The following is a 13052-nucleotide window of genomic DNA, read 5'->3' as shown; positions in this document are numbered from 1 at the left end:
AGTGAGTGTATCTGCAGAAGTAGCCTGCCTGTGTGAAGGCTGTCTCTCCGGGCTAAGCTGAGGCATGGTTGGCCCTGGCTGAAGCTCAGAGTCCAGAGATGAGGAGTTAGTCTAATGAACAGAGTCACAGTGGAGCAAAGTTATATTTCTAAGATAGCTGTTGGGATGGTGTAAATAAAACTAGGCTGCATTACACACTGCAATGGATATTCCAACCCTGAGACCTGCTTTGCTCTTGCTGTGTGCTGTCTAACCAATGGCTGTGCTATGGCCTAAGGTGGCAGTTCAGGAGGAGAGTCAAAGGCTTCTTCTGAAAATATTTTTTGATTAGGCATAGTCCAAAAAATGTACTATCTTGCATGAGAACTAGCTGCCTTATGTTCTGTTCAGTTTGAGAAGTAGAGCACAAAGATGAGAGGATAACTGGAGGTCAAATTTGATAGCTTGCAGGTAGGCATATCTGTTTGAAAGACGAGATTAGGCTATATGCTGCTTTATCCATAGATTTTGTCGTAAATTCCTCCACCCACCATGCACTCTTTAAATAGCCTACCTCCATGTCAATAAAGGGCTGTTAAGTTAAAACCAAGACTCGAAATTGAGGGGGTATGAGAGGGTATAACCATGGCCAATCTTTTATTAGAGAAAATGGCAAAAAAGCACAGCCACCCTTGTTAGCTTAAGATTTTAAAGTAAATAAAAAGTATCCGGTTATATAAAGTGATCTAAAACAGCGCGTTGGTCCGCGATGCATTATGCTAGAAACAAGCTGTAAAATACCCGGGAAAGACTAGACTCCGATGCATATGAGGATATCATTGTTTCGTTTCTTTGACATTGAGGCTTCTATAGCTGGAGAAGAAAAAAAGTGATTTGCTTGGGAAGTAATCTAATTCTGTCACTATCAATTTTTTAAGCAATTCACTTGCTGTACAGTAGAAGATGTTTAAACCCAGACCGCTTTTGGGGAAACACTTTGTCGTTGGGTTAAGCCCCGGAATAAGAGTAGTCAGCTGTTAAAACTTCTCTGATCTATGGATACCGGATGCGGGTTTAAATTCGACAACATATGCTTGCTTCAAAAGCCTAGAATCTTGATAATCCAACTGCGTTGTCAGATTTAAAAAAGGATTTACTGCGAAAGAATACGATGCGATTCTCTGAGCACAGAGCCCCATACCAAAATACTTTTTCAACCAGCACAGGCGTAACAAAATCACAGATTGCAATGAAATAAATCGTTTACCTTTGAAGATCTTGCTCTGTTTGCAATCCCAAGGCTCATTGTTACACAATGAATGGTCTTTTGTTCGGTTAAATCCATTTTTATAGCCTAACACGAAACATTTTGTGAACGCTTATCTCGTTGAATTTCATGTCATTCAATTTTCAACTAAACATTCGACGTAAATACACAGACTAAACCTGTTGGTTTCCTTGCAATCCTTGCAATGTTTGGTTTCCTTGCAATCAACTATTTGTTTGTAACACAACCAAACTTGATGGGTCATTTCGCGGGACGTATTGACCCAAAGAAACCGATTGGAAGACAACAAGTAACGACCTCATTGTGCACCAATTATATGACCGCTGTTTCGTTGATTGACTGTATTTTAACCCAATGACCACTGATCGTCTTGAAATCTAGCTGGGTAGATAGCCAATGAGCAGAGGTAAACGGCAATATGTAATGTTTGTGTTTTGGAAGACCAACCCATGTAGTAAACTCCGGCGTAAAGACCGTCATTCGCCATTGAAGATTCATACTGGAAGGAGCCATACTCATTACGCACAGCACTGTTTCGGTAACAAGCATCTTCAGATGTTTATATATCGAACATCATGGCGAATAAGTCAGGGAAAGCTAAATCTAAGACTAGATATACGAATGTAGACAAAATTATAGAGGAAATTGATCGTGAAAGTGAAACATATGCTTTTGGAAGACGACTCAGTTAGCGACCATGACTCAAATGGAAGCATATTTTTTGAACGGAGAGGACATTGTTTTGGACTGGTAAGTTTTTCTCATGCTAATGCCGTTGTTTGAAATTAATAATATAAAATATTATTTGTGATTGTTTTTACATTTTATTTGCAATATATAAAAATGTAATGAAATGTGTAAAGTACACATTGGCTATACTTCCTCCAGCAGCATGCTTCCTCAACTCAGTCTACATATTATGGATTAGAGGGAGCATGGTCGAGATGCGTGTGTCTGCCGCCAACGTGTCCATCCCCAACGTGTCCATCCCCCTCTGAAGCTGGTTCATCCAGCTGGACCCCTGCTGTCTCTGGCTCCACACCTCCCGGGCCATCTAGAGGTAAACTGTTCATATTTACTCTTGAGGGCTATATAAATTGATTTGATTTGATAGAGGACTGAGGGTCTTCCAAATATTGAAAGTGTGTAAATAGTTACCCATGTTATTTTGTAAATGTATATATATTTTTTTCAATATTTTTTTCCCCAATATTTTCTCCCCCATTTTTCCCCCCCCATTTTGTTTCTCAATTTTTGGGGGGGGGTGTGTTAGAATAACATTTTGGTATTTTGTATATAGTTATTCAAAATGTATACCTTCACCAATTTGGCCACTTGGGTACATTTGGGCTACTTGTGTGGGACACCTGGGTGACTTCATGATAAATGTCATGTAGCACACTCATTTTGGAAGTTATCATTCTGAAACTTTGCACAAGTACTGTTGCCCTCTTCTGTTTTTCACTGAAATTGTCCCCATATTCATATCTGAATGTTTGTTTTATCTTGTTCATTTTAAAGATGATGATACAACAATAAAAAATAAAAAAACATTTGGTTTTTTCATTGTATTATCTAAACCAGATCTATTGTGTTATATTCTCCTACATTCAATTCACATTTACACAAACTTCAGAGTGTTTTCTTTCAAATGGTACGAAGAATATGCATATCCTTGCTCCTGGGCCTGAGCTAGAGGCAGTTAGATTTGGGTATGTCTTCAGGCGGAAATTGAAAGAAGGGGGGGTAGCCGTAAGAGGTTTTAAAATTAAAGCGGCATCGGTAGGCCTACTCTGTCTGGGGTGGAAAGCTAGGCCTAACTTTTAACTTTTCATATTTAACTACTTGCAAACAGGTACAGTTTCGTTGCAAACAAGACACACTGTGCACTATCAAAATTCATGCGTTGCCATGTAACGCTTACAGGACGAAGAACAGTTTCTAAAACTGCATAAGACTCTGATCTGTCCAAGTGAGGGTAAACATGTTTTCTGCTATCCACTTTGTTCTAATTAATATTTTGGTATAGGGGAGGGTAACTTTTTTTTTTCTTCAAGTGTTCAGGGAGGGTTTAGGAAAAATATATTTTGCTGAAGGGAGGGCCATCCATTTTCATTTCAGAGAGGTCCAATTTTCTCAATATAACCCTTATTATAAATAACATTCACTCACTTAGTTATAGTTGTTTTAAAATATGTAGATTTGGTTTTTATATGATTTAGTTTCAGAAAGCATGCGTGGGAGGCTAGGAGCCTCTCCTGCCAGTTTACCAACCAACACAGGATTCCAACTAATTATTGCTATTCCTTTAAAAGGATTTTAGAGAGGGACACAGATTGAGGGGGTCCAGCTGTCTCTGTGACAAGTGCTCCCTCTAAGACCTAGTTTGACAATAAGTCAAGTCAAAATGTGGATGACCATGACAATATGTTGTGAGTTATTCACAGGAGTATTCAGAGTACTATTCAAATCTGTCAGAAGCAGCAGGAATGATAAAAGCAGAGTTGCTAACTATTTTCAAGGAAAGTAGCTGTTGGTTGCTCCGTTTGTCGCTAGAAGTCGCAAGATGACGTCATTATGTAATAGTGACGTCACTTTTACACTTACGCTGTCCCTCAGTCTCTCATGCAATGACAAATTCTCCAAAGCAAAACTAAATATAATGTTTGAAGGAGAACAAAAAGGAACCGATTAAATAATTAAATAGCACAGAAAAAAAATTGTAACCTTTTTCGAAAACGTTTTTTTTTTTACTTAAAAAAATATTATTATTTATGCCTTGGAGAGCTGTGGTGTCATTTAATAACACGTACCGGATTTAATACATTCACTTCACTCGCTGCAGCAACGTGGAGAGGACAAGAGGCTAGAGCGGAGAGAGGCTAGGGAGGGAGGGAGCGGAGAGTGGCGGGGGAAAGGGCGCAAGTGACCGCTGCACACACACACACTGAGCCTCAGAGAGGGAGCAGACTGCAGAGCAGTAAGTAGATCGTTCACAGACTGGCCCTCTCTTTTATCTAAATTCTTATTCCCTTCAGGGTGTTTGCAATCACTCTACTCTACATAACTTCATATTTGCCATTGCTGCGGGATATAGGATGGAAATAGACACAGCTAAATGTGACAAACTCCACGTTGTCCTTAACAGATCTAAACTTGTTGGTATTGTGATATGAATTGACATGAGCCTTCATAAGCATTACATAACATTGAGCAATGAGCAAACACAGAGGGATGAATCATGGTTCCACAGTAAATGCTAATGAGCCCAAACAGCATGAGGAGAGCTAATCACTCTGACTGTCTTTATTGTACGACTCAGTATTAATGCTAATGTCTTCAGGTAGGGACAGTCACTGACCTACATAACTCACAGGGAAGACAGACAGATAGAGAGAACTAGACTGGTCACAGAGCAGATGGAGGTGGCAAAACAACAAAATATACATTTATCCCAATTATCTGCTGTTGGAAGTAAACTGTCTATCTGAGAAATAAAAACTGGCAGCATGGCACCATTATGGAAAAGTAGAGAAAACCACGCTAGCATTTTAGCAGCATCTATTGCTAATCAAATTCCACGTTTCTGATATAGTTGTCTACTGTGTACCAATGGGCCAGTCAAAGGTGTTAACACAATGTTCAAACATCGGCACTTGGTGAATTTTAAACTGACGTCTTCAGGTCTGTCCCAAGTAAAGTGGTTCAACAAATACCCTTATCAATATGCGATTATGCACAGGAAATGCATTGCTATTTCTACACGCCAAAACAATAGGGAATAACTTTCTATAGCACAGACAAAGGGAAACTCACCAGATTTTCTTTGGTCTTCCGATTCGGAAAGGTGAGCAAGGCATGTTGGTATCTTGTGTTTTTATTGTTCTTGTCTAGAGGTTAACTGATAAACACCAGGCTTCTTTTACAAGATCTCAAAACTGTATTTTGGAAGTTTTAGCAGATTAACTTCCTGCAACAAGTCCTCTTTGTGGGCCTACAAAATAAACAGCACTTTCTGGGAGACTTCTGTCCAAGCCTGCAACGTACATGCAGCCACATGATTCTCCTTGGCTTTGTAAGCAGTTAGTTTTTTTCCACATTGGAGAGATGTTGGGAAAGGTCTTTGAGGTTCTTTTGAAAATGACTCATCTCCACCTATTGTTTTTCAGCTGAATATATTGAAGGAAAGCTGATACCAGGTACAACCTGCGTCATTCAACTTTTTTCCGTTTTAGCATTGATTTAATCCCAATTGGCCATGCCAAGAGGTTGTGCAGACCAATCCAAGACTGCTATTGAGCTCTAAATTACATTCAGCTAATAAGTATTACTATAGAAATGTAAAAAACCTTGTATTCCCGAATTGTCTTACAGTATCACGAAGAATGTTCTGCAGTATCAGGAAGCGGTCCTACTCCCCTCTACTCTGCTCTCCTCCTGTGTTCCAGGTAGTGCTGAGTAATGAAGGCCTGGTTTCGACCAGACAGAGAATGGATGCTCCTGAGTGAGTACTAAGCAGAGAGCCTCTGTCCTGGTGCGGTCACACAGCGAGAGAGAGAGGGGTGGAGGTCGGGCTGACATCCAGTGCCACCCTTCAACCTCCAGGACAGCTCCATCTGCTCCTGTCCGTGTGTCTGTGTGTCGGTGCCAGGCTCCACTCAGCAGCAGAACAGAGCCTCAGCCTTACCTCGCCTGCGCCACAGCGCCACCCTGTCCTGCCAACACTGCAGAACAGTTAGGCAGTGCCTTTACTGTGATAATGGGACTTGGGAGGGGGAGTGCGGCAGACCGGCTGGGCAGGACGGTGTCCCATGCTGCTCTCCCTCTCTATCAGTGGCTCATATATTACTTTACTCAGTCTGTGGGCTCTCAAGTAAAACTGTTCAAGTTCTTATCATAGAGGCGTCGTAGAGGCAGGTGTCATGACCATAGGGGGCACAGGGTCATGTGCCCCCTCAGATTTGTCCTGTTTAAAATTATCCAGGTATTTCAGATGTTCAATTAATTACTAAACTTCCTTTTCAAGCGCAGGTTTTATCATAATTATTTATCAAAATATATATAAGCTGTATTGCGGAGGTGCCACACTGACTGGACCAAGCAAAGAGTACACCCCCCTATTTTCCCTAGCAAGTGGTTCTTTGTGCACATGACAAATAAAACTTGAAACTTCCTTCCAAGGAGCAAAGATATGCTAGGCAGGACGCTAGATAGGCTATGTCTAGTGTGTGCAGACAGTATCATCAGTGGAGGAGGAGAGAGAGTGTAGAGTGACACACACAGCGTTTGATTTGATTTTAGCTGTCGATGATGGGCAGGATTCGCAGGAGGTATATTTGTAAATTAATTGTTTGTAAATGAATCAAGCTATGTAGCTTATTTATCCCTTCTTGATTAATAAATACAACCAATATGCTTTATTGTTTCTCCGTAATACTAACCACCTAGCAATTTTATGAAGTTAGCTTTAGCTAGCCAGCTAGATAGGTTTCCAATATCCCAACCTGATAACTAGCTACCAAGCCATTTCAGGCTATCAATAAAGTAGCATGTCTAACTATCTCAGCAGGCATGCCTGCTGGCAAGTTTGTTAAGCTTTAGAAAAGCAAGGATGTACTAAATGTACTGAATAAGACTCATTTCCTTTCAATCTTTTCCCAGATTTTAGCAGAGAAGCATATTTAGGGTTATGCTACTATATCCCAGTGTGGCAGTTATACTAAACTCCTAAGGCATAGAAGTTCTCAAAGAATCAATGTGCGTCATTCATTAAAATGACAATGAGGTAAAGAGGTATGCTTAGATAGACTATGCAGATTTTTTTTTACATAGAATTGGGCATAATGATTATGGCTCTAGATTGTTACAGGTGTTTGAAAAATGCCTGTTTGAAAAATATGCAGCCCCCCTCCAGACCAACCCCCCTCCATCCTCACATACTTTGTGCCCTTTCTAAAATAATGGGTGCATGACACCTGATTACTAGTGTCTCACTAGTGTCTCACAAACATAATGTCCTGTAGAGAGACAAAAGCCTTACTTTGTGGAAATCAGTCACCTGTATGCAGGGCTCTAAAGTGCGACCAATTTGGTCACATATCTGACAATTATTTTTGCTGTGAGACCAGTACCTTTATTTTGGGAGGACCGTGTGACAAAAATAAAAGAATCCAATATGTCAGGTAGCTTATTGGTTAGAGTGTGGGCCAGTAACGGTAAGGTTGCTGGTTCGAATACCGAGCTGTCAAGGTGAAAAATCTGTCAATGCTGGTAGAGACCCATAGAATTCAAGGCATTGCATAAACACTAGTTATCATTGGCTTGCAAAACTACGTCTAACTTCCTTCATACTGGACACAGAGACGTAAAAATAGTATCCACATGTTCATCTGACTCTGGGTAAATATAAAAAGTATCCCTTTAACCCTATATTGCTCCAGGGGCACTGTACTACTATGACTGACCGTGTAAAACAACACATTTCATTGCACCTATCCGGTGTGAGACAATAAAACATATATTATTCACTGCTCAAACAAGATACACTGTTTACAAATAATAACCAATCATAATGCTTCAAATGTTTAAATATAGCTATTTAAACCAATCAAACGCCAGGCACACAGCCAATCCCTTTTCATGCAAACATTCCCTCAGAACTGTCAGCTTTCCCTTTTTGTCAGCTAAGTAATGGCATTAGCTAGCAAGCCAGCTAGCAAGAACAACAACAATGAAATGCGGTGTAACTGAATCTTTCTTTGACAAAAAACAAATGATGAAAATGATCAACCACAACCAGAAGATGATGATGACACTGTCGGAGATGCTGCTACAGATCCATCTCCTCAGTTAAAGAAAAAGCTCTACATGTTCCGAGAGGGGTGGCTTTGCGAATTCAAGTAGCTAAGGAGGGACAAAATTTGCAACACAATGTTCTGTGAGTACTGTCGAACGTGTGGAGTAATATCAGCAGGAAGACTTATTTTGCCACTGGCCACAGCAACCTAAATTACAAGTCGTTGCTAAAACATTACTTAAGCCAAAAGCACATCAAGTGCCAGGACAAGTGCATCGGGACAGGGGCTAGAGCAACATCGCTATGTCTACTAGCTACCAGCAGTATTTGACAGGCAACAGGTGACAGCCCAAGCTGGTCAACAGGCAGAGCTAGAGATTACATTTTACACCGCTTACTACATTACCAAAGAGTAGATGGCTTTTACCAAAATCAGACCCATGTTACTCACCCAGAAAAAACATTTATGACAAATCAACTCAACATTTGGAAACGTGATGTCCTGTGCAAACATTATTGCCACCATTGCGGACACTATACGGGAAGAGGGTTAGTGCTATCCCGGTTCCTTAGGACGTCCCTACCCTAAACACAAACCCTAAAAGCAAGTTGATTTATTAGCTACATTCTAGATCTAAGAAATTGATTAGTCATTGTGAGAGGAGACTAAACATTTATTTAATTAAGTATCAGTTCATAGCTTGTTGCCTTTTTACAACATTCATTTTATTACATAGTTTTGTATTATGTTTATTATTATTATCTGTTCGCTAAATGCAGTAATGGATAACAGTTTACAGTTGCACTTTTAAATACAATAAAGGTTATCTTTTAATCACCTATATAAATATTATTTTGCACTTTTGAATACAATCAATAGTCTGTTTTGTATGTTACATTTGTCTGTCCAAACCTAATAACCTATGGGTGCGTTCGTAAATTCACTCTGGAGTGCCAGAGAATGCTCAGTGTGTGGTCTGGGCATTCGTAAATTCACTCTGGAGTGCCAGAGAATGCTCAGTGTGTGGTCTGGGCATTCGTAAATTCACTCTGGAGTGCCAGAGAATGCTCAGTGTGTGGTCTGGGCATTCGTAAATTCAGAGCTCAGTCAGATGGCTCTCGGAGCGTTTAGAGCGCACACTGGACGCTCTGACCGAGGGGTATGGTTGATCCGAGCGTTCTGACCTCACAACGGCAGTCCAACACCCAAGCTAACTGGCTAAAGTTAGCTAGCTATTTCCAGACATAAATTAGAGAACACCTCACTCTGACCATTTTACTCACCGTAGCAGAGCTAGTTAGGCTGTTTTCATGTTATCCAGAGCGTTGGTGACTGTAACCGTGCTGCTGTCAACAATTTAATTATGCTTTTTTGCCAATGTTTACTGACACTGGCCATATTCAACGGGTGTTGAACGTTTCTAAATTCATCAGTTATTCTTTGCTCTGGCACACTCAGACGAGAGTGCTCTGAAATCGGAGTAGATAGCCAGAGTGAATTTATGAACACGCCCTAAATAAATAGGTTTGTTGCACTTTTGAATACAATTATTAAAAGTTGTTTTTATTCTGTCTTTCCCACTCTCTTGTGATGCGTTCTACATAATCATGGTAACAACTGAAGACAATTGAGAATGATAGGACAGTCATTTTCAGTAAAAAGAGTATATATTTCTTCTGGTGCTCCTAAATTGTGTCTGGTGCTCCTTACTTTTTGAAGTTAGGAGCAACAGTGCTATCAATGAAAACAGTTCATTTAGAGCCCTGCCTGTATGTATCCTTCACATACACTGCAACTTAAGGACAACTTATTGTAACTGATACTACGTGGCGCAGAATCAGAAGAAGAGGAACTCACCATATGCTTCTGGCCCTGGAGAAAGTCTTGTCCACTCTGAAAAGAAAGAGAGAGGTGAGAGTAGGTCTAGCTGCTGCCTCTATTATCCATTTACTGTAATAATGTTTAATACTGTCCTTGTGATCCACAGTTATAGAATAGCTGTCTAAAACTGACATTTGTACCAATGCTGCTTCTTACAATCCAGCTTTCTCAATCTATTTTAATCAACCACTGTAATATGGGGTAACCCAAGAGACAAGAGCACTGGCACCAACATGAATAGTTAATGTTTTTTTGTTTTCTAACAAAGAGAGACAGTGCTATACATAAGGTCTTATATTGATCTCACAGGGAGTACAGCAGTCTGCTTGGCTACACAAGACATTGCTTTAAGTTTGATCTGAGTCAACACTGTATAAGTCTTTGAAAAACAAGCTGAGAAAAAGGATGGTGTACAACACTACTTCAGTTCAGTAAATATGGCCATTTCAGCTCAGTGCCGTAAACACTATAATACAGAAAATGCGTTGGGGAGTAGCAGTTACTCTAAATAACTAAGTGGCACTTGTAGGGATCGGTGCCAGTCCTGCATTTCCTGACACACAAACTCCACTTGTTCCATTACTGAATGCAGGGTGCACCTGTCTTTCAAACAAAGCATGCTAGCATGACCAGGACTTCCTAAAGACCTCCTGAGCTTCATGTGACTTTTTGAAACCAGTGGTGTTCATATGGCTCTAGTCATATGATCAAATGCTACACCGTGGATGTGAATTAAATCAACTGCCAGCCTGTGATTCTCAATTTATGTCAGTAGATGGTACAATGGGACTTGGTACATAAACCAATGTCTGACATGACATTTTCTGATCTGGCCTAGTCTTGCTTTTGGACTCCTACAGTCTACTCTCCAGGACCTCCAGGACTAGCATGACTAAGGGGTTGGTGCTCTGTAGTGATTGTTGGGAACTAGTGAGTGGGATGTTTAAGATGTCTAAACGACCTCCTACAGCTGTCTCCTCTACTGTGGATCTGATCTCACGCTAATGTTTCCCCCCTGCTGGGATGACAGTCCATGGTCAGATGTCCATGGCCACGTCCCAAATGGCACCCTATTCCCTATATAGTACACTACTTTTCACCAGGGCCCATATGACTGGACAAAAGAAGTGCACTATGTAGGGAATAGGGTGCCATTTTGGGACTAAACCCAGCTCAACGTGGCCCTAACCATGGCCCCTCTGGCCACAGATGGGCCTCTGACAGGGTCCACCCAGACTCCCAGTGGACTTTCAGGAATCCAGGCCTCTTACTCATCTTTCAATGGATCTCTGTCTATTCTGTCACCAGGAATCGTTTGCATTTTCTATGGACTCACAACCCAACTTACATCCCAGGAATCCCAGTACCATTACTGGAAATAGAGCTGGTATGAACATTCTGATGGTTGACCTCTTTGCATGGTTGACCTGATGGTTGACCTCTGAGTCAATACATGTCAGAATCACCTTTGGAAGCCATTACAGCTTTCTGGGTAAGTCTCTTAATAACTTTGCCAACCTGGATTGTACAATATTTGCCCATTATTCTTTAAAAATTATTCAAGCTCTGTCAAGTTGGTTGTTGATCATTGCTAGACAGTCATTTTCAAGTCTTGCGATAGATTTAAGCCAATTTAACAAGGCCACTCAGAAACATTCAATGTTGTCTTGGTAAGTAACTCCAGTGTATATCTAGCCTTGTGTTTTAAGTTATATTCCTGCTGAAAGATGGAGTTGTCTGATGGAAAGCAGACCGAACCAGGGTTTCATCTTGGACTTTGCCTGTGCTTAGCTCTATTATTTTTCTTTTTATCCTCGAAAACTCCCTAGTCCTTGCAGATGACAAGCATATCCATAACATGATGCAGCCACCACCATGCTTGAAAATTTGAGGAGTGGTACTCAGTAATGTGTTGTATTGGATTTGCCCCAAACATAACACTTTGTATTCAGGACAAAAAGTACATTTCCTTGACACATTTTTTTTCAGGATGACTTTGTTCCTAACAGGATGCATGTTTTGGAATATCTTTATTCTGTACGGGCATCCTTCTTTTCACTCTGTCAATTAGGTTAGTATAGTGGAGTAACGACAATGTTGTTGATCCATCATCAGTTGTCCTATCACAGCCATTTAACTCTGTAACTGGTTTAAAATCCCCATTGGCCTCATGGTGAAATCCCTGAGGGGTTTTCTTCCTCTCTGTCAACTGAGTTAGGAAGGACGCCTGTATCTTTGTAGTGACTGAGTGTATTGATACACCATCCAAAGTGTAATTAATAACAAATGGATATTCAATGTCTGCTTTATTTTTATATGTATATATATATATATATATTACATATCTACCAATAGGTTCCCTTCTTTGCGAGGCATTGGAAAACCTCCCTGGACTTTGTCATTGAATCTGTGCTTGAAATTCTGCCCCTTCACTTTTACCAAATTTTGTTACATTACAGCTTTATTCTAAAATGGGTTAAAATAAAAAAAATCCTCATCAATCTACACACAATACCCCATAACGACAAAGTAAGTATTCAGACCCTTTGCTATGAGATCTCAGGTGCATCCTGTTTCCATTGATCATCCTTGAGATGTTTCTACAACTTGATTGGAGTCCACCTATGGTAAATTCCTTTCATTGGATATGATTTGGAAAGGCACACATCTGTCTATAGAAAGGTCCCACAATTGACAGTGCATGTCAGAGCAAAAACCAAGCCATGAGGTTGAAAGAATTGTCTGTAGACAGGATTGTATCGAGGCACAGATCTGTGGAAGAGTACCAAAACATTTCTGCAGCATTGAAGGTCCCCAAGAACACAGTGGCCTCCATAATTCTTAAATGGAAGAAGTTTGTAACCACCAAGATTGTTCCTATAGCTGGCCGCCTGGCCAAACTGAGAAATCGGGGGAGAAAGGCCTTGGTCAGTGAGGGGACCAAGAACCCAATGGTCACTCTGACAGAGCTCCAGAGTTCCTCTGTGGAGATGGGAGAACCTTCCAGAAGGACAGCCATCTCTGCAGCACTCCACCAATCAGGCCTTTATGGTAGAGTGGCCAGACGGAAGCCACTCCTCAGTAAATGGCACGACAGCCCGGCTGGA

The 13052-nt window shown here is 40.8% G+C and overlaps 1 long non-coding RNA gene across 1 annotated transcript in view; it reads right to left on the bottom strand.

Moving 5' to 3' along the window:
• The window catches only part of LOC120060694, a 58131-nt gene that overhangs the window by 29246 nt on the left and 15833 nt on the right, over positions 1-13052 (bottom strand). The window contains exon 2 of the long non-coding RNA XR_005478257.1: positions 9922-9957. This is a non-coding gene — a long non-coding RNA (uncharacterized LOC120060694). The remainder of the gene's footprint in view (positions 1-9921; positions 9958-13052) is intronic.

This window comes from Salvelinus namaycush, chromosome 16 (genome assembly GCF_016432855.1).
Source record: "Salvelinus namaycush isolate Seneca chromosome 16, SaNama_1.0, whole genome shotgun sequence".
In the NCBI taxonomy this organism is placed as follows: domain Eukaryota; kingdom Metazoa; phylum Chordata; class Actinopteri; order Salmoniformes; family Salmonidae; genus Salvelinus; species Salvelinus namaycush.
This window is presented reverse-complemented; position numbering and strand designations above follow the sequence as displayed.